At 38.6% G+C, this 22,489-nt stretch overlaps 1 long non-coding RNA gene across 1 annotated transcript; it reads left to right on the top strand.

Annotated features, from left to right (window-relative positions):
* Window positions 1-826: 826 nt before the first annotated feature.
* On the top strand, window positions 827-20,665 carry 4930519H02Rik (RIKEN cDNA 4930519H02 gene). The gene is made up of 6 exons (NR_045974.1): window positions 827-1,001; window positions 9,264-9,618; window positions 14,384-14,473; window positions 14,613-14,717; window positions 17,205-17,322; window positions 20,541-20,665. It is a non-coding gene; the product is annotated as an RIKEN cDNA 4930519H02 gene (long non-coding RNA).
* The last annotated feature ends 1,824 nt before the right edge of the window (window positions 20,666-22,489 follow it).

Here is a 22,489-nt window from a genome sequence, read left to right as displayed (position 1 = left end):
ATGCTGAGGTTGGTATGCCTTTGGTTTGTTTGTATACCTGGGCTTCCATGTGCACCATGTCACAGCACTATGAAGTCACATGTGTAGTTCTCCTGCTCTGTCACAGAAGACATCGTTTCTCTTGAGTAACCTACCACCTGTGGTTCTTACACTCTTTCTGCACCTTTTTCTCTGACAATTTTAGTATTTTGACTGTTATCAACACATTTCTTCAAAATTGCATGCTTCTTACAAAAATAAAAATAAATTCCCAAACTAGTACTTATAAACATTGTAAACCTTTGAGGCACAATAATGTTTATTATACCCCCCAAGATCCCACAACTTAATAAGCAATGACCTGAGACTGGTTAAAGAAAACTTTGCACATATGGTTAAATTAGTTGATTAGTTGAGTGAACCCAATGTAACCACTTAGATTTTTCTTTCTTTTTTTAAAAAATTTATTGATTCTTTGTGTCTTTTTTGTCATACATCTGAATCCCGCTCATCTCCCTGTCGCCTCATATCTGCCCTTTGTCCTCACAAAGTCCCACCCAAAATAAAACACTAGCACACAAACAACAACAACAAAAACGAAACATAGAAAACATCTCATCATCCCATCGGGGAAGCTGTAGCGTGTCACAGTGTGTCCACAGTATATCCCTCTGTCCATACATCTTCATTTGCAAAGGCTCACTGCAATGAGTCATTGGTCTGGTTCAGGATCTCTGGCTTCTGTGACACCATCAATGTTCTATCCTCATCAGGAATTCTTCCTATTATTCTGCTGTTGCTGTGTGTCCTGGAGATCCTGCAGCTTTGGATCAGCAGCACTGGCCCTATTTATGCTTCCCAACTGTTCACAGATGCTATAAATTTTGGGATGAGCCAACTCTGATGGATCTAGTGGTAGCTGAGCTGGTCAGCACATTGACTCTCCCTTATGAGGTCCACCAGGACAAGCCCTCCAGCACTGCTCCAGCCAGACCACCTAATGTCCATCACCAAGAGGCAGGGTAAGCTTTCCCTGCTCTCTTGTCTTTGGGGTCCTCATCTGTACCCTGGCTTCTAGAGCCAGCTTCAGTCTGCTGCTCAGTCAAGACTCAGGGCCCACTCTCCCAAGTGCTGCTGCCCGTGAGGGGCTGAGCCAGCTTTCCTGCTCTCATACCCTCAGGGCTGGCTCACTTGTGCCCCCTCAACCAGGGGCTCAACCCCCTACTGTGCTGCCTAGATGAGGTCCTGCTTTCCTGAGAGCTGCAGTTGGCAAGGGACACAGGCCAGTTCTCTGGACTGTCACAGGTGGTGAGAAGCAAGGGAGGGAAGGCATCCCCTGTACACCCACACCACCTCATGGCAGATGAGTGGTGGGACCAGCTCTCCCATACTCTTGCCACTGGGGCAGGCTCAACTGCAACCCTGCCACCCTGTGTTGTCCAGGCAAGGTTCAGGAGCTGCTCTCCTGAGTGCTCCTGCTAGTGAGAGACAGGGATAGCTCTCCCAAGCTAAAGGACCTCAGCTGCAGCACCAGATGGGACCTCACCATGGATCCAGATGCCATGGCTGACCATTCCCAGCAGGCTACTCCTCTCCATCTTTGAGCTTTAGTCCATCTCTCCCCACAGTGCTCACACTGTTCTACTCTCTTTCTCTCCCATCTGACTACCGTATATTCACACTTTATGGTGCTACAGGCTGGCCACGCAGCTGGAGAGCCCCTGTGTGGCATCCTGCATCTGAGCTGAATGGTACGGTAGCAAGTGGGTGTCTGTGTTCTGTCTGTGCCAGGGGCTAGAGGGCAGGTCTGTGGGTGGCATGGTGGTCTGCAAGTCTCTGCCTGTCGTCCTCCCATGCTGCAAAGTCCTAGGCATGAGGCAGCTTTGGTCACCAAGCCATCCATCAAACTAGGATGAACACAGGACTGCCATCTCCTCTGCCCCTCACTCATATGCGAACACCACTGCAAACCAGGTGTCTCTTTGCCCATTGCCAGCAGGGACCACTTGGATTTTTGAGAGAAAAACAGTACTCTGATTGTGGTCAGAGGAAGCTTGGAATGGATAGTGATTAACAGGATGCAGCAGTGTTAACTGGGAAGACAGATAGATACATTGACACAGAGACAAGAATGTCAACATCCTCTAAAAGCTGAAAGAGGCAGGGGTAAGTTTTTCCTGGGAACATTCTGCAGGGAGCATAGCCTTTCATATTTCAGTTTTAGCGAGATGAAATTCATGTTAGATTTCTAACATCCAGAGCTACATCATAGTTAATTTATGTTGATGCAAGCCAATTTGGCCATAGTTATACCAGCATGCATGCAAGTGTGTGCGCGCGCGCACGCACACACACACACACACACACACACACACACACACAGATCATTTTACATGAAAGGAAATGAAGAAAAATTTTATGAGTCAAAATATGAAAATTTCCTAACTCTCAAAATATCTTTGCAGCTCCTTGATTTTTTCCAGATGCAGTTAGAGCTGACACACTGTAGTTGGCTGTCTGGACTCATTTGTCTCTCTTAATCTAGGTTATCTTTGCCTTTCATGATATTGATTGTTTTATTGAAGTCGGGGTTAGCTATCCTAACAGAATTTTCCTCATTTTGTATTTGTCTTTGTGCTTTCCACACAATTAGATTCAAATTAGACATTTCCTGGTAAGGAAACTTCTCAGGCTGTGTTGTATACTTCTTATTCAAAGTTTTAGGTACACAGTATCATATGGTTTAACATTTGGTCAGACTAAATTTGATCACTTGTTTAAAACAGTGACAATCTGATTATTTCAATGTAAAAACCTACCACTTTGTAACTGATAAGTTATCTGTGGATAAAGTTTAGAGACTAGCATCTGTTTTCTTCCCCAGCCCTTTTTATGAAATGGCTTGGCACCAGTCAATGATGTTTTCCTGCATTAGTTATTAAGTCTGTGAGCTCCAAACTGGGTTATTTTTCTTTCTCCATTTATGAATCAGCACCCCTTCAACCATAAGCTTTTTCATAGTCCGCAGAGCTTCTTTCTGTCTCTGTCTCATCAATAAGGCTGCACAGGGAATTTGTCATACAAGGTTATCATCCCCAAACATCTTCAAATCACGCGTTGGAATCCCAGGGGCTTTGGCATCCTTATTACCTCCAGGCACAGCAGGATAGCTCAGGTTTCCCCTGCACGATTCCTGTCCTAAGGTAGGAATTGAACTCTCCTAAAAGGGTAAGCCTTCTGATTCCTTTTAATGAGAAATCCCATTTAGAATCACAGCTCTGTGTCTTACCCACTTCTTGAGCTAATGCCAGGTTATTGCTTGTTCACTCTTTATTTTCCCTTTATAAATTTTTCACTAAATGTGCCACCTGTCATATGCTATATGATTTGACATGCAGTTTTTCATTATTATTGTTAAGAATAGTTTCAAAATTTTAGTTATGAATTTTTGCTTTGATACAAATTTTTATGTCATTGCTTAATCCATATATCTATGGGGATTTTCTTTTTGTCCACAGCTCTATGATCAGAGTATTAGAGTTATTTCAGTTCCTTTGAATATTTGCTTACCTGAGAACATGGTCAATTTTGTTATATAATTTGTGTGAGCTTGAAAACAATGTGAATTCTCTAGAGTGGATGTGATATATATATTAATATGTCAACCAGATCTATTTTATCACTAATATATAAATCTTCTCCACCCCTACTGATTTTTCTCTCTTCTGTTAGTGATATATGTGTTAGTCTCACATACCCTATATGCATTAGTTCTACATGCTTTTGTTTTATGTGTCTTGAGACAATGTTAGCAGGTTTATAAAAGCCTAGAATTGCTGTCTCGTCCTTGGAATTTGATACATGAATTGTCAAATGGCACTGGTGGCTGGTGGGAATGTTTTTCTCTGTATATGTAGTAATGCAGCCGTACTACCATTAGAATTTTTAGTTGTTATTTGCATAGATAGTTTTCCCTTTCTAATTCCAGTCCCATGTTTCTTTGTTTGCAGTTCTGAGATCAAAGCCTTGGCCATGGTAGAAAAGTTCTACAATTAAAGCTACAGTCTCAGCCCACATCCTCCTCCCCCTCCTGCTTTTTTTTTCTTCTTAATTAAAAGATATCTTTTTGTTTGTTTTGTTTTGTTTTGTTTTGTTTTGTTTTGTTTTGTTTTGTTCGAGACAGGGTTTCTCTGTGTAGCCTTGGCTGTCCTGGAACTCACTTTGTAGACCAGGCTGGCCTCGAAGTCAGAAATCCGCCTGCCTCTGCCTCCCAAGTGCTGGGATTAAAGGTGTGCGCCACCACACCCAGCTTAAAGATATTGTTTTTAAAGGCACAAGTTTTCAATTTTTTTTCACAGCATCTGCGACCTTGGTCAGTCTCCAGAGATAGTACTTTTCAGTTGTGTATACACTGCCTTCTGTATTTAGTCTGGCTTTCTGTTATGTCTATACTACCTTCTGTGTTCTATCTGCTTTTCAGTTGTGTCTGCACTGCCTCTGTATTCAGTCTGTCTGCTTCTTTTGGGCTTCTTCCTTCTAAAGGTTTTAAAAGATGTTTTAAATGGTGTTTTCTTTCCACTTTATGCCTTATTTTGTCTTTGAATAATATGTCCTCATCATGTTAATGATTACCATAGCCACTACACCACAATCCTATTGAAAGTGACTGTGACTAATACTTTGAGCCCGGCAGCGCAGACATTGAGAAGTTTCACTCACTGTGTGCTCTCCCTGCTTTGTGTGTCATCACCGACAACATGTAAATCCAGGCAATGGTCTGTCTTTCCATTATTTGGTAAAGCCAATGTTTACTTGGATCTACTTTGAACCCTTCTTACTTAACCTCTTCATTGTTCTTCATTTCTCCTTTATCTCTGTCTTCTCTATATTTTAAGCCACTGAGGTCTGTAGTTGTTTGTTATAGCTGCAAAGGAAACTAACCCAGAGATTGAGGTGATGTGTGTAAGGCACTGATCACAGTACACAGAACAATTCTTCAACCATTAGACATTATTAATTCTATGTGTGCTTTTATTTATTATCAATGATACAATTTTAAATATTTTAAAATATTTCAAGAGCCAATTTTTACCTGAACCAATCCTGTAATAGTGATAAACAAAAACAATGGGAAGTGTCTGGTAGAGGAACGATATTGATAAAAGATGAGACTGCAAAAGCAACAACTTGTAAGTAGCTTTAGTGGTCATGCTCATAGTGTAGGCCACTTTTGTGCTAAAAAAGTGAGAAGCTGAAAAAAAAAGGCTGCTTTTTTTATGAGTTTAATCTTGTAGATAATACAGTGATGAGAAAAAAAAGAGTGGACATGATACTGACTTGTTGCAGGAAATACTAACAAATGAACCTGCTAACTTTCTGTGCTCCTGCTTCTCTCAACCCGCCAACTTTCTGGTCCTCTAAGCTAAGTTCTTGCTCTAGTACTGGCACCGGAGGGCTACAACAGTATGTCCCATCGGGGTCCCACCAGCTCTGTCCCACATAGCAATAACCACATAGAACCTCCAACCTCATGGTTGCATATCACAATACCCAGTAACTCGGTAAAATCAAGACTCTTAAAGCTTGTAGTTAGCCAATCAGATTTATGTATCAATAAAATCACAATTTACAAGATGTTAATACAGTAATTTCAGGGACAATTGGTAATGATAAAAGCTTTATCCTACTTATTCTAACCTATTCTAACCTTATGAAATCATCATGTTGGCCTCCATTCTCCTCTCTCTCCTCTGAGACTGACTCTCTCTCTCTCTCTCTCTGTCTCTCTCTCTCTCTCTCTCTCTCTCTCTCTCTCTCTCTCTCTCTCTGCAACTCTTAGCTCCGCCTCCCTTTTCCTGTCCAATCACAGGCCTCCCACTGCCCTAATGTAATTGGACAAGGAACAGCCTTCAACACTGACTCTGTTACTAAGATAGAGCATAAAATAAGCAAAGGTAGAGGAAAGACCAAGAATGGGCTGAGCATTGCATGCATTACTTGAAAATTAGGTCTTGGTCATATTCATCCACTGGGCACATCTAGAAAAGTGTGCATCTATATTTATATTCAAATATTCATCACTTTAGTAACAGAAGAAATGTTTACAGAAAGTTCTCAATAAGACATAAATAAAACCAGTTCAATTATACATCCATGAAAGTCTGGAATACTGTCTGATACGTTTTGTTTATTCTGTGTTTAGCTAAGTGCTTCCATTAATGGTAAAATGATGAAAGACTTATTTGTAATAGGATTTATGATTTTATCACAATTCAATGAATGGGTGCTCCACAGATAGGCCAGACTAAGAAAGAAAGAGATAGTATGTGAACCCGTAAATAGGAGTTACCATGTGCTCTTAATGGATATATTGTAAATCCCCCAAAAGATGACCCAGTGATCACTACCACTGTGGTTATTGATAATACTAAAATGGGAATTTTAGTATTATATCCAAGAGTTTTATAGTAGAGTAAGTGAGTATTATTCAAATGCTAAAATTAGCATTGGTAATAAAATGTTGTTGTATCATCTTACACAAACTGTTTTATCCTCTTGAGATTATGGAAGTCATTCAAACACCCAAATATGCAAACCTTCTTCTACATGCAGTATAATTTAGATATCATATTGAATCTTAATCTTCTCAATCATTAACTGCTATCTTCATGCTGTATCATTGATTCTGATTAGAATTATTATGCAATTTACAAGTACTTGCATTTTTCTTTTAAGTTACAAATAAGGAACTATATCTACTTTCCTCTTTGTTGCTGTTCTTAATTGCCAAACATTTCTACTAGTATGAATCTTAAGGAGGTAGATGTTAAAGAAATTTTAAAATAAACTTAGAAAAGGATTAAGATTCCAGTTCTGTGTTAGAAAGGAGTCATATGCTTTCACTCAGTCCTAGCAAAGGCATCCTGATTTCTTCCTACTCATTAAGCCAATTGAGTACAGTGTTCAGAGACTTTCAAAATGTCATATGACTTTAATTTGATATTTGTTTGTGTATATTTTGGGAAAGGTGTGCTCGCTAATAAATTTAAGACAGCATGGCAGCATTTTATATGTCTCATAACCTCAATGCTGTGAAATATTGTCATGGTTACCTGCAAAGCAGCAGGATGTATGTGGGTGAAAGATGAGGCTCTGGCAGCATAAGAATAGGCTGCAAACAGAAAGCAAAGACTATGGACTAAGAGAGGAAGGTAGCGACAGGTGGGAAAAGTATGAACAAGCCACTGTTTGACTGCTTTCAGGAGAAAATAGCTCTGGTTTTGGTCATGATCTGATACCGTTTCAAAATGCTGTGTCTCTGAAATTGGTAGCTGTATGCAAGTACACCCCAAACAAATCTTAAGAAAGTTAGAGTAGATTTGTGTTATGAAAGTAATAAAATTTAAGAAGTTTCCAGAGGACATGGTGTCATCCCCTGACTTCAGGCATTTCAGGTTATTGAACCACCCAATCATCTAGCTTGCAAACGTTATTGAATTTACTTAGAAGAGTTTAATCACTTCCATATTTGAAGAGCTAGACAGTGCAAGTTTATTTTCACCATCTCCTGAAACACAAAATATTTCCTATAAATATTGGTTCTTCTCTGTGCTCAGATTTATAAAAATCTAATTTTTATTTTATTTATTGGTGGCAAGTTAGCCACATTTTTTTCCTATTTTTCACCACCTGTCTTAAAAGCAATACTGTCCAAAACAATTAAAAACTAGATAACTAAAGCATAAATTCAACAGCAGTCTATGCAAGCCTTGGTAATCCAGTTTAAATAGTAGAGAACAAGAACGAATAGAACAGAAAGCTGGAGGGACGGCTCAGTGGTCAGCATCACTTGCTGCACAAACATGAGACAGCTTGGAACCCAGAGCCTATTTCAAAGCTGGATATGGCTTCAGACATTCCTGTAACACAGCAGTCACACTGGCAGAGTCAAGGAGATCATTAGCAAAAAAAAACAAACATACACAAACAACCAACCAACCAACCAACCAAACACCTCTAACAACTGTAAGCTCCAGGTTACAGTTGAGCAACACACCCTGCTGTCTCAAAGGAACAAGGAGACTGATAATCGAACACTGAGACTTTCCTCTGGCTTCTGCACACCTGCACACATCTGTTCACACAATCCACACACACACACACACACACACACACACTCCACAAAATGCATACAGAAGAGCTAATAGATCATGAGTTGTATTATTAGAATTCTTACAAAGTGAGAAAAACAGAATTTTAGAAATTGCCAAAAACAATTTAATTACAAAAAAAAAAAAAGAAACAAAACATAGAATATGACCATAAATGAGTTCCACGTTAGGTAGAGGAACAAGGAGAAGTGGAATTTTGGAAGAGAGAGCAACTAAAAAGAATCCAGCTCATTAACAAAGATGCTACAAACCATGACACAAGCTCATTTACTCTTCTTATAATGAGTGAGGAATGATATATAAAACAATGTCTAAACATTTGCCATTAGAGGAAACTGAACAGTAGGAACACTATGTCCAGAAAGTAAGTGCCAAGCCCTGTTCAGACAACCACTTCATCTCAAGTCAGTGAGCGCAGCCTCCTATGCTCACTCATGTAAATAATCTTGGATTAAGATTTTATAATTACCAATCCTGCAACTCCTATACCTACACAATTCAAGGTGTTTTAAATACTAATTGGATAATATCATAATTGGTCAATTAGTCAATTAGACAAACACAAACACCAAAAATTACACAACTTCACTAAATAGGATCAGATGTACCAAGTACTTTCATTTCCCATGAAGTTTACGTAAAATTTCCCTCAGAAATATTTTAGTACTAGCATCTTTACAATTTAAGTTGATGCTAAAACCAAATAGGAATGAAACTGGTAAGAAAGGAGTGAAGTTTTGTTGTACTCCAAAGAAAAACTGGAAGCTGCAGTGGGCTGATTTGTCTCCAGGGCCCAATTATAACATAGCCAATTAGGTTCTGTGAGGCTTCATGCCTCTTTACAATTCTTTTGCAAGCACAGAGAATAAAACTCTGCATGTGTGTGTCAGAACTTACTGATACGGATTCCAAATATTGCTCCATCCATCAATAGCACTTCATGCCCAATGGAGAAAGGGAAACTAATATGTGTTTAGTTAGCTTTTCAAATAATGTCAAATTCACAGACATGCTGCAATGTAAGAATTAATGTCAGCGTGAATGTTCAATTAATGGTTTAATTTTGTTCTTAAAACATTAAAACCACCCATTTGCTTTCCTTTATTTCAATAGTATGGAAAATGAAGGATAGAAGGAAGGACAAGGAGAGATGGAGGAGAGAGATCTTACAGGCTTTCAAGTCTAAGGTCTAATTTGCAGTTTGGTGACCCTGAATCTATACCACTGTGGTGAACATGCTGTGAAGACAGGAAATCTTTCTCTACACCGTGCATGCTCTCTGAACTCCATAATTGGAAAAAGATTCAGAGAACAATACGAACATTTGCAAAGGAGAAAATCTTCTCTCATGAATGTGTGGTGTGACTTCTTTTTAAATTCGGCTGTCATTCTTTTCTTCTACAAAGAAAACCGTACCATTAATTCCAGCTGGTAACTCCTCACAAAGACAATTTTAATTTGAAACAGGGTGGGTTTGTATGTTGTTATTGTTGTTGCTTAATAATACTAAGCCTTCTAATTTTTGCTTTGTCTCCCCACAATAAATAATCACAAAGTAGTCCATGATAGCCAGATAACTATTTTATAAACATTGTAATACATTTGGAACCATGCTTTTAGAAGTGCCATCTCTGTGTTTTAAATGCATTAGATCTGAGGACCGCAAAAACTGAATGGACTGCAGTCTACTGTGAGGTTCAGAAAGGATAATGATATTGGGATCGTCTAATAATGCTTATTAGAATTTTATTATTAATGTTCGTAAACCATTTCAGTCAAATATTTGGTTATGGTTTCAAAAAAGCTGAGGCAGTACATTAGCCATGCTTAATCAACAGCGTAGATGAAGGTCGTGAGCTCAAACCCACCAATGCCAGAAAATAAAACCAAGAGGATTATTAGAAATGACTGACACTGCCTTCATAAGCAGGACTGAAACGCAAGGTATCAGCAGGAAGACTAAATGCTTCCCCAACTTTATGGAAGACAAAAGTGAACTAAGGATGCCAACAGGTAGCTCAAGCTGTGGAAGTTCATTATACAATCCTGACAAAAAGAGGAAGAGGGGGGAATTCAGATTTGAACATGGAAATGTCGTGTATTATGGAGCAATAGGCACTCCACACCTCTGCTCCAAACCTCCGCACACAGAGCAGCTTAGTATGAGAGTACACCCAGAATTCTCCAACTGAGCACAATGCTCTAAATAACTCAATAGAATTCTCTGAAAAGATAAAAAGCAGCTAATTCAGCTTTTGGCACCTCAATGTAAATCCTTTCTAATTTTGGAGTTTTAAGTGTATTCCAACTGAAAGCTGGTTGTCTGACTCATTACCCTTAGAGTCAGCCAAATTTTTATTCGGAGAAAAGAAAGAACTCTTTACTCTTATTTATAAACTAATAACAAAGTTTTATTCACTTTATCTTTATAAGTGACATTCAAGATATATGAAAATAAGAAGTCAATATAAAAAATTAAAAGTTTGTCCCAACTGGGAAGCAAGGAGATTTCCAAAAAAAAAAAAAAAAAAAAAAACCAAAATAACATTAAAGTAAATAGTGTACTCTCTTTAGACATTCACTATGATATTTCCACCACAGAAATAATTACATGTTAGGTAAAAGTAGCAATTAGAAAAAGGCAAGAAAGCTATTGGAAAGAAAATGTATAATCATATCACATATATGAAGTTTGGTAGAAAAAAAGCATTACATTTTGAGCAAGAAAAATCCAAGAGAAAAATGGTTGAGAGGTATTTGACTGATTATAAAGTTTAAACCAAGATTAAAGCATAGAAATACATAAAACATTCTGGGAGGAAGAGGGACAAACAAGTACTGATTAAGGGAAGATGTGGACCATTCAAGAAAGACCCATTGGCATAGACTTTGCTTAGGTCTTGCTTGTGCATCTATTTCTGTAAAAGAATGCTTCACAGCAGACATACTGATACTCTGTCTCTTACAAACTTTCTTCCCCATCTTTGGGGATTATGCTGATGGAATGCTCATGGAGTCTCAACTCTAGACAAAGACCTTCAGGCAACTGACACCTGCCTGAGAAAGGAAGCATTGACCTCTGCCAAGGATGAGATTCCAAACAGGTCACCCAACACCAAGTGCCAAGTGGTCAAGTGGTCGGTCCTGCAATCATATGCACACAAACAAGAAAAGCCCTCTCAGCAGCCTGCATGCATAAGAGAATGAGAGGCTGATTGGAGGATGGGTTTTACTAAAGTGAAGGATTCACTAAAGCATTACTTCTAGAAAAGGGAGAAATCTGAGCCAAATGACAAACAAAGGGAAGTCTTCGTGTAACTCCTGTACAGCAGATGTAGAGACTGGTCTGTCCAGAACAGAGCTAATTTTGCTTATAAACCAGATATTTGGTATGATCAAAAGAGAAAACCATTTCACCGTGACAACATAAAGTATCACATCAAAACTTTCATTTCAGAAACTTAATGGAAGTCTATGTTCCAAAGTTAATGTTAAATTAAATATTTAGATAACTTGTACGATTTTAATATGAAGTGGTAAGTCTAAATTAGAGAGTTTAAACATTAGGGCTTCAGAAACAAAATTAGTAAACACAATGAAAATTGAAGAACATGGAATTATTAGCATTAAAGATGCAAAAAATGAAATATACCTATACCTTCTCTAAGGGGAATCTCTGCAGGTATTAGGTAACATCCAATAGCTGAACAGAAGAGACATAGGTGGAGTGTAGGTTTCTGGAGATAGGATTTGAAGGAGAACCATGAGAAGCAGAAGGTGCATAAGGAGCCATAAAAATATGGCCCTGAGGGCTGGCCCATTGGAGTTAAGAACAGTCTAGATGAAACATAGTAAGTAGTAAGAAATAACTCAGGATTATTGATAGGAAAGTAGATTCTAACAACATGGAGGGTAGGAGTTCACCCAGCTCTTATGCTGTTTAAGGCTTATTATAAATATAAAGGCTGTGTGTGTCTTTTATCTCAAAACTAAAGGGCCAAAGGCATGGTAGAAACTCCCGGTTGGAATTAAATAATTTCTACAACATACAATCATTGAGTGCATTTATCATTGCTTGTATATATATATATATATATATATATATATATATATATGCCCAGGACTGACTACTTGGGATTGGAAAACCTATGCGGTAGCTCATTTGTAGAGAAACTTATTTAGCCTTCTCAGTAGCCATTGGCCACCTGTAGCTCTTTATATAGGGTAAAGCCTTGGGGAATGTCTGTGCTAGTGTTGGTTTATCAACTGGTTGTTATCATTGTGCCAGTCTAGTTCAGGTAACCAAATAATTGCAATTTCATGGGTGCATTTCTCCTGTTCTGTTTAAGAGATACTGTCTACTAGCAGACATTATGGGCTTATGGCTTCTATTATCTTTCTACCCCCATAGACTCTTTTCCCTGAGTTTTAAGTGTGAGGGAGGCATTGCAGATATATCAGCTGGAGTTGGATACCCCTAAATCACTTATTCTTTGCATTTTGACAAGGTGGTACCCTTTGTAATGACCCCCACCTGTTACAACATCCTTAGCAATTGAAGATGCAGAGTATATACAAAAGATCTTTGATATTCTACTTTATAGAAAATTTATCAGTCTTCATCACTTTGTTCATGATAACTGGGAATCAAAACAACTTAAAGGTCATTCAAGTGATGAATAGAAAATGAAATATTGTACTGGCTTTAGTTAGGGTTTCTCTTGCTGTGAAGAGACACCATGACCAGGGCAACTCTTACAAAGGAAAACACTTAATTGCGGTTGGCTTACAATTCAGAGGCTTAGTTTATTATCATCACAGCAGGAATGGTTGAATTCAGGCAAACACAGTGTTTGAGAGGTAGCTTAAGAATTCTACATCTGTATCTGTAGGCCACAGGAAGAGACAGTGAGCCACTAGACCTGGCTTGAGCTTTTCAAAGCTCCTCCTAGGTGACTCATTTCCTCCAACAAGGCCACACCTTCTCCAACGAGGTCACACTTCCTAATAGTTCCACTTCTTGTGAGCCTATCAGGGTCATTTTCTTTCAAACTATCACCACACCTATTCACAATTGAATACTAAAGAAAATTGAAATGATGCAATATAAGTGGATAGAACTGGAATATACTATCCTAAGTGAGGTAATCTCAGTACAGAAACACAAATGCCACATGTTCCCTTTTATTTGTGGATCTTAGCTTTGAATCTTTAGATGTGATTATATAACCTGAAGTAACAACAACAACAAAACAACAACAACAACAACAACAAAGTCAGGAAAATAGAAAGAGACCATGGGAAGGAGGCGCTAAAGAGAGGGCATAGTAGAATACAGTTGCTTTGAAATGGATAATGGAGATTTGTACTAGATTTGTACTAGGGAGGGTGAAGTAGAGTTAAATAACACTAAGGGACTTTAAGAAGACACAGGGACACATCATTTTACAAGCTTACTTAAAATATACAATGTATATGTATGTGTTCATACTTCATACACTTATGTGTGTACATTCTTTTCTTTTCTTTCTTTTTTTTTCAACAGTTACTTCACTTAAGGTGATGGTATACCCCACCTCTAAGAACCATGCTCTATCTAACAAAAACCACAGGGCCAGGCATGGGGAACACCCCCCTTGAGCTATTGATCAGAGATAAAACAAGAATCTCTCTCTTTTTTTTTTTTTTTTAAAGAAGAGCTTGGACAAAGGCTTGTTTTATTTTAATGAGTGATCCATGTGAGGCCACAGCCAGGCCACTATGAACAGACTTGAGGTTAAATGTTATTTCTTGGTCTCTTCCTCCTTGGACAGGCTTTTCATTCTTGGCCTAGAGGCACTCTTCCCTGCGCTTCTGTGCTTCCTTGGTCTTAGACCTGCTAACCTCAACACAGTCAGCCTGTAGCTTCTTGCAGGCCTTGTCTGCCTTCAGCTTGTGGATGTGCTCCATGACAATCTGCTTGTTTTGAATACCTTCCCTTTGACCTTCAGGTACAGGCTGTGATACATATGGTGGTCAATCTTCTTAGATTCCCAATATCTCCTGAGAAGACTTCTGTATGATCAGACCATCTTTGGTCAGCTTCCTGATCTGATGACAGGAATTGATGTTGTCAATTTCTTTGGTCTCATTGGGGTCCAAGCAGACCTTCTTTTTCCCACGGTGGAGGACATTAGAGGCAAGCCTCTTCTGCAGCCTGGGTATATTCATGGCTGTGCATTTCATCACTCTAGGCCCCATTCTGAACATGAGTTTGCTGGTGGAGAAGATTGCATGACACACATAAAAGTGGGCGAGGAAGAGGAACAAGAAGGAAATGGAAGGTTGGTAGTGGAGATTGTGGTGGTTTGAATATGCTTGGCCCAGGGAGTGGCACTATTAGGAGGGATCGCCTTGTTGGAGGAAGTGTGTCACTGTAGGGGTGAGCAATGAGACCGTCTTTCTAAGCCATTCTTCTCCTAGAGGCCTTCAGATGAAGATGTTGAACTCTCAGTTCTTCCTGCACCATGCCTGCCTGGATGCTGTCATGCTCCTGCCTTGATGAAAATGAACTGAACCTCTGAACTTGTAAGCCAGCCCCAATTAAATGGTCTTATAATAGTTGCCTTGGTCATGATGTCTCTTCAGAGCAGTGGAAATCATAACTAAGGTAGAGATGGTGGGAGAAATTTATGCTCTGGATCACTGATGGGATTTGCTATAAGACCAGATTCAAAATGAGAAAGAGTACAACTTTTTTAAATTTGGTTTTGCTTTAAGATGGCACTCTCATGATGTAAAGACATACATTCAGGCACACACTTATACACATAAGACAAATATCTCAAAGAGAAAAGAGCAACTTACCAACATATAGATACATATATGTGAAAATAAATTGCAGTGAATAATTTTATAAGACATCATTTTAATTGAAACAAGAAGTTAGAGGTGGCGGTATACACCAAAAATCACAGTGCTTGTGAGGAGACAGGAGGACCAGCTTTGATGATGTAAAGAGTTTGAAGGCAGCATGAACTATGAAAGACACCATCTTAAAGCAAAACCAAATAAAATAAAAGATAATCAGTATTAGAGAAAGGAAAAAATAAAATCCCATCTTACCCGAGGCGATGCAAAGAATCCACAGATATTATTGTCCTGTTTCTGTCAAACATGCAACAGGCAAAACAAAACTGGGAAGAGGCCGTCTACATGCAGTAAAACTTTAGCTTCATCAATCTGCCAAAAACCAATGAGGAAAGAAGCCATCTTAGCTGGAGTATTTAAAAACAAAAGCCAAGAGTGATCACTGATTGCAAATAGCCCCATTCTGTAGAAAAAGCATTTACAAAACTAGTATTTGGATGGTGTGTGGGCACAAATCCGAAACATTTTTTTCAGTGCTAATTTCTTTTTTTTTTATTTTTATACTTTATATATAAGGGAATCTCTTCCTTACTAGACTTCAATAGTCAAGAATTTGAAGGTGATGTCATTTGGTAAGCTAGGTTTTAAACTGCTCATTACAATATCTTCTATAAATTCATCATATATATGCACACATATACATACTCCAAACACATCCTCCAAATGATTCTGAAAGAAGAGTCTACGCTTTCACCTATAAGAATATATGATGTTCACCTTATAAACTATTTCAGGATCTAGACAAAGAAGAATAACATTTCAATTTGGTTTATGAAGCTATCATCAGTCTGACACCCAAATGCCAAAAGTTAGTATATATCACATAGAGTACAACCATTTCTGTGAATAACATCATATAAAATATCACCATTGCCAATTATGTAGTAAATCGTGTACATTTAAAGTTAACAGCAGGACAGATATATTTAAAATCTAATGATTAAAAACAGGGGCACCGCCCTTCCTCCGCTGTCGCCACAGTGCTGATTCTGCCGAGGCAGCTGAGACCTCGGCGGGGAGATGCTCTCATTTATTGATGACTGGCAGTGTTCAGGAAGTCCACAACATGCCCTCCGTCTCTGCTCATCCGCACTTACCCCGTCCTCGTCTAACATGATGCAGTGGCAGTTGCTTTAGTAGATCAAAAGATTGATGTGTGTTGTATCTACTGGTATTATACTATCTGCAAGTTCTGAGCCTTTTACATTTAAAGTAGAACCATTAACTGATTATTCATGAACCCATTACTGTAGGTACATGTGGTAAATTCACTCCATTACGTTATGTTTACTGTATCTGCAAAACTTTCTCTTACAGCCCAAAATGCAGGTAAACACCGAAATTTTATCTTAACTTTGTCCACAATTTGAGTATGCGATATAAGAAATATTACCCATTTAAATGCTTTTAATTATTTGTAAGTTAAACATTTCAGTATTCAAGAAAGCAAATTCTACCTCCAAATCTTGAGTGTATTTTAAGATATTGAGAGAAATGATTGGATAATAAATTATGTAACAGTGAGACAAGAAGTTCTAATGTCATTACTAAAAAATAACCTACTTTGCCTTGCTTGAAAAGTGTCAAGAGTAGTTAAATTAATACTAACATATAAAATGACAACATAAATATTTAAAATAAGGGCATACCACATAATCCATATATAATAAAAGCAGAATAAGGATGTTTATTTTTCTTATTTTTTTCTTTGTCAATTAATAATTAATCACGTAAGCTTGCATTACTTGCTAAAAGGACTATATTACTAAGTGAATGAGTCGTTTATATGGGTATGTGCATATTGCCATCTTGTTATTCAATTGTCTTTGTGTTGCTGTCCTTCCTATGGCCGTGATGAGACCCAACACATTGTGATGTAATAATACAAAGTCAAATCATAAGGAAAATAGGGCTAATATCAAAAAGGTTAAACATACTCAGTAGTTCATTTACTATAAAAATGTTTATAAACTTCAAAATTTGTTTCTAACTGTTATATTTTTCACATGAAAAATTGCTTACTTTTTACAATGATCCAGTTTTATATGAAAAATTTAAAAGACAAAGACAGCCATATAAGATCATAAGATGTTTGTATTTTTTATGGGCACCCTTTTTAGTCTATATTTTAATTTTTTTTTACAGCATACTATGCCAAGAAAATGCAGGCCTTTGGTCAGTATCCCACTGAGAGCCCTCCTTCGTACCAGTGGACATCACTTGTTTTTAGGGGCTATGCAAAGCTACTAATACCAATTTCTAAGTGAGTAGGGCATATTTCCATTATATTTCTTCATTCGAAATGCTAAATAAAATGTAATTTATTATCCACAGGTTGCTTTTTAATATTTAGTTGACATGTCAAAACTCCAGCTTCCTGAGAAATAACTTGGAAATGAGACTATTAATCTGCATTCTGGCTTATTACATTTGCAGATTTTCTTCTGAGGGAAATACACAAAATTAATTGTATAGAGAACAGAAATCAATTGGGTTATGCTTTAAAAGACCAAGAAATATGAGATATAGAAGAAATACAAAGCATGTATGAGCCCATGCCTGTAATCTTAGCACTTAGGAGTCTGAGTTGGACTGACCCTGTATTTGAAACTACCCTGGTCTTAATAGGAAGAAATTATCAAAAATCCAAACAAAACCACAAAACTACACAGTATAATTCCATTCCTGTTATGCTTGGGATATGAAGAAGAGTGAGAGATAGACAGAACAGAACTGGAGGAGAGAGAGAGAGGGGGGGGAGGGGGAGGGGGAGAGGGGAAGGGGAGGGAGAGGGGGAGGGAGAGGGAGAGGGAGAGGGAGAGGGAGAGAGGGAGAGGGAGAGGGAGAGGGAGAGGGAGAGAGGGAGAGGGAGAGGGAGAGAGGGAGAGGGAGAGGGAGAGGGAGAGAGGGAGAGGGAGAGGGAGAGGGAGAGGAAGAGGGAGAGCAGGGGATGGCAAGACAGAGACTGAGGTTCAGAGAGAAGCAGAGGTGGACGAAGGGAGACTGATTTTGATCTCCCATGAAGACCTCAGACTTGAGGTAAGAAACCCTCACAGAAGCACTAATGCATCTGTGAGGGCAAGAACTACCAGCCTAATTACTTTCCTAAAGGCCTACCTTCTAACACTGATGTACTGAGGATTGAAATATCAATATACACTCTTCGGGGGACATACTAAAGCCAAAGCATGATTAGCAAAAATCGATATCTGTTTGTTTATATTCTACTTTCATATTTTTTTTGTAGTGCGAAGGTGCTGAAAATAAGTGACTAATGCATATGTATTCAAGCAAAGCATTTCATATAGCAGTATGTAAGAAAGTTCAGGCTTATTAAATTAACAGACTATAAGGGATAAACAAAGCATGTGTGAGCCCATGCCTGTAATCTTAGCACGTGGGAGTCTGAGTTGGAAGGATCCTGTATTTGAAACTACCGTGGTCTTATAGGAAGAAATTATCATAAGCCCAAACCAAACCACAAAACAGCACAGTATAACTCTCCTCCTGTTGTGCTTGGGATATGAAGTATTCTCCCCTACATTTCAGGCGGGAGTCTTGGGAAGCCACTGGGTTATGAAAGGGTCAGCGCATAGCCAGGTTACAGGACTGATGGTTTTACGTCTGGATTGCTATTAGAATGCAGGATCTTGTTGTAGGCAATCGGTCAGTGAGCATAACTTTGTAACACCCACACCATCCATTTACTGGAACGTTCTGTTTCCCATTGCTTCAGGCTTGAACCAGTAGACCCAGCCGATCTTAGAAAGATCAAACAAAACACTGTAAACGACTATTAATATAAAGCTTTCTCCTGTTTAAAGCTCATTCCGGAACTTTGTCACCGTGATGGGAAGGTAACTAACACAAGTCAGGCAGTTGCAACCAACTCTATTCCAGCACCAGGAGATCTGATGCTTTATGCCTTCATCCGGGATCCCCCAGTACTAGCATGCATATTTATACACACACACACACACACACACACACACACACATGTACATGCACATGTGTGTGCACTTAAATATATCAATACTGCCCACTCAGTATATTTGTCTGTTTAATGTTATGTTTTTTTTGACACTGATATTCAATTTTTAATTTATTTTTCATTGAAAAATTATTTTCTTCTCTTAATGTGTACAAGTATGTGGAATGCACACACATGTGTATGCATGTTTGTATGTGTTTGCCCTCACATGCATGTGTGTGCATGTACACTTGTGCTCCAACCTGCAGGACTTAAACAACAGGGTTCTTGAGGGAAGGGATCAACAACGACAAATTTGGGGTCAAGAGACTCAAAGGAAGGAGGCAAGACAAAAATTCTGTTCAATTCTCAGTTTACTCTAGGGAAATGGAGGGTTTATAAAGCTGAAAACCATTTGATCAGGTGCACAGGCCAAACTGGTTACCAGTTATCACACATTGACATCAAAGGAATATCCCCATTGTAAAATGTCTGGAGAACCCCCTATTATAAAATTTCCCGAGAGCCCAACTGTAAAATGTCCCGATTGTCCCTGTCGTAAAGTGTCTTTAGTGAACTATGGGAACAGAAGCAAGATAGTAGAAGAAACAAATGAGTGTTAGTTAATAGATGATGGCCCAGGGACAAGGTAGAGACTGAGATGCCAGGGGCTTTGGGGCCCCAACACACTTGTATGCTTGTTTGGGTAGATGTACAAGGCTGATAGTGGGAATTTTTTATTTCTCTTCCCCCTTATCCTTTTGAGACAGAGTCTTTTATTCAATTCGAGCTTGCTCTAAGGACCCTCGATTTTTGCTTCCTAAGGCTGTGTGGCAAGCTTTAACTGCTAAACCATATCGCTACTTCATCTTTCATAATGTTACTTCTTGTTTGAGAGTCATGGAGCAAATATTACAGTTAAAAACAATTGGGTATTTCTATAAAACCTGACTTTGTTCAAATTTTTGTGAGCATTTCATTGGTGGTAACCATATTGGTTGCTATTTCTATGTGTGAAAAATTATTATAGGTTTTACTATCCAAACCTATGCCCAGTTGTAGGACCTGTGATTTCATGTTAAATTTGAAAATGGAAAAAATAAGGTAACTTGGGGGGTGTGTACTAAACACCAAGAAAGCACTTAAATAAAAGAGACTTATAATATGCATATAGAAAAGTATTTTTTTCTGGAGATCTATATTAGTCCACTGTGTCTCAAACTAAGTGAGAATAATACTGAAGGCTATTAATCATTCCATTTTCAAAGCAGTGCACCAGCAGGAATTTATTTAGTGCAACTACTTGCATTATTTTGACACATTAGAAAAAAATTATTCTGTCTAATTGGCCTTCAAACTCCCACTCTACCAGAATGGTGTGCTAAACTATGATTATTTTACATGATACATGCTACACACCCCATGGTGAATACTGCCTCGCTTCAGATCTGCTAACAAAGTAACATTGTGCCATCCATGTATTCCCTTTAATCAAGTCCCTCTCTTTCCAGAGTTATTACAAAAGCAGCAAAGAGAAATATGGAATCTCAAGCAACATTCTCTATGCAAGTAGAGTCATGCCACCTGAACAACTGATACAGTTTTGAAGAATTAAACTAGAGTTATAAGTGTCCCCAAAATGCCTGTGTCCTTCATCCAATCTTCTGCAACTATACTGATCAAAGTCTATCACTGAATTGAAGTCTGAATAGGGACATGGCCTACATTCCTTCCCTGACACATAAGCAGCTGTATTGATTGGAGCTGGTTAGACTGAAGACCTGGCGGGAAAGCATTTTCTGGATTTCTATGACAGGTCCCTACTTCACTTTTATTTACAGACTTCCTTCATTCACTGCCTACATCTTCTCATCTTGTATTTAACTCATGTAAAGAGCAGCAGGTCATTGCGGCAATCTACGGATAACCAAGTCACTACCTAAGCAGAATCCTGTAGTATGATCTCCTCTAGGCACTCACATTCTTCCTCTTACTGGGCTGTGTCTGCCCTAGTTCTGAGTTTTAGTATCATTTAAGATAAATAAACATCTCTGTCCCTCACACTCACCCACTGCTCCCCTCTCCTCCTGCTTTCCCAGTAAGACGTGACTGTGGGAGACATGTCTATGGGAGACAGTATGATTACTGTCTCATACTACTTGTCAATATGATAGACATTTTTTTGCTCTTGCATCTCATTTTTTTCTGGGATATCTCAAAAGCTCTTAAGCAACAGGTCTGTTCATAATATTTCACTAACACACATAAAAATTTAACAGGCTACTAATATTGCTAATGCTTAATAGTTTCTGTTGTCTTACAATACTGGAATCCCTTGCGTTTTGTTATTTTGCTGTTCTTTTGGAGCAGGTATTCAATATATGCAGCTCAGAATAACATTAAATTCAGAGTCCTCCTGTCTAAGGGACAATGCACATGGAATCAAATTTTGTGCCATCATGTCCAGCAAAAATCCTGTTCTTTGTAAACTCTCCAGTGTTTTGTTGTAGCTCAGAAATCAGACTAACACATTAGCATTTGAACATTCTTCTATTTAAAAAAATAAAGAATTCTCTACTCCTTCAACTTGATCTCTTTCAAACTGATTCATGGCAGGGCACTTTGAAGAAGTTCTCTGTGTTTATCACAAATTCATTTTTTGTAAACGTAAACATCACGTTTATTTGCTCAGATGAGAGGAGAGACTTGCCCAAGCGTGCAAATACACAGTTTGGGATGAGCTAGAGTGTTTCTAGCTAATTATCCCTGAGCCTAGGCCTGGAAGCTTCTAGCCTCTGTACAATCTAATCTTCTGCAAGCCCTGACCTTGAAGGCTTCAGCTTCCAGCCTCCTTCTGGTAACCTAGCCTTAGAATGTTTCAGCTTCTGAAACTTTTCTGCTGAATAAACCCTTTTCTATCTCTTTCTGATCTCTGGCTGGCTGGTTGAACTCAGTTGTTCTTGCTCAAACTCCTCTCCAAACTGACTAATTCAGATTGGCTTCTCTCGGCTTCTGACTGAATTGCTCTGCCTGAAAAGACTGCTTCTGACCTCCATGAACAGAACTACTCTGAACTGAACTGAACTGAACTGAACTGAACTGAACTGAACTGAACTGAACTAAACTAAACTGAATTCCACTCACTCTCTCTTCCAGTAGTGCTCTTAAGTAGCCTCTCTTTCCTGTCCTTTGAGAGTTGGCCAAACCCTATCTCTGACTCATTCTGTCACATTTTTCTCTGATTCATTACTTTGTCTGCCCCCCAATTAGATGTCACTTTCAAACATGGCTACTTTCTACTATAAACTAATTTTGCCTTAAAGGTGTGTACTAGGGACATGTCTCAATCCCAGCCAGAGGGATTAAAGGCGAGGTGTGTCTGCATTCCAGCAGGATCACACAGACCTAGGTCTTTGATTGTGATTCCTTGTCAAAGCAGTCAAGTTACTGGATTCAAGTT

This window comes from Mus musculus, chromosome 5 (genome assembly GCF_000001635.26).
Source record: "Mus musculus strain C57BL/6J chromosome 5, GRCm38.p6 C57BL/6J".
Lineage (NCBI taxonomy): Eukaryota > Metazoa > Chordata > Mammalia > Rodentia > Muridae > Mus > Mus musculus.
Note: the sequence above shows the minus strand (reverse complement) of the source record. Positions and strands in the feature narration are given on the sequence as shown.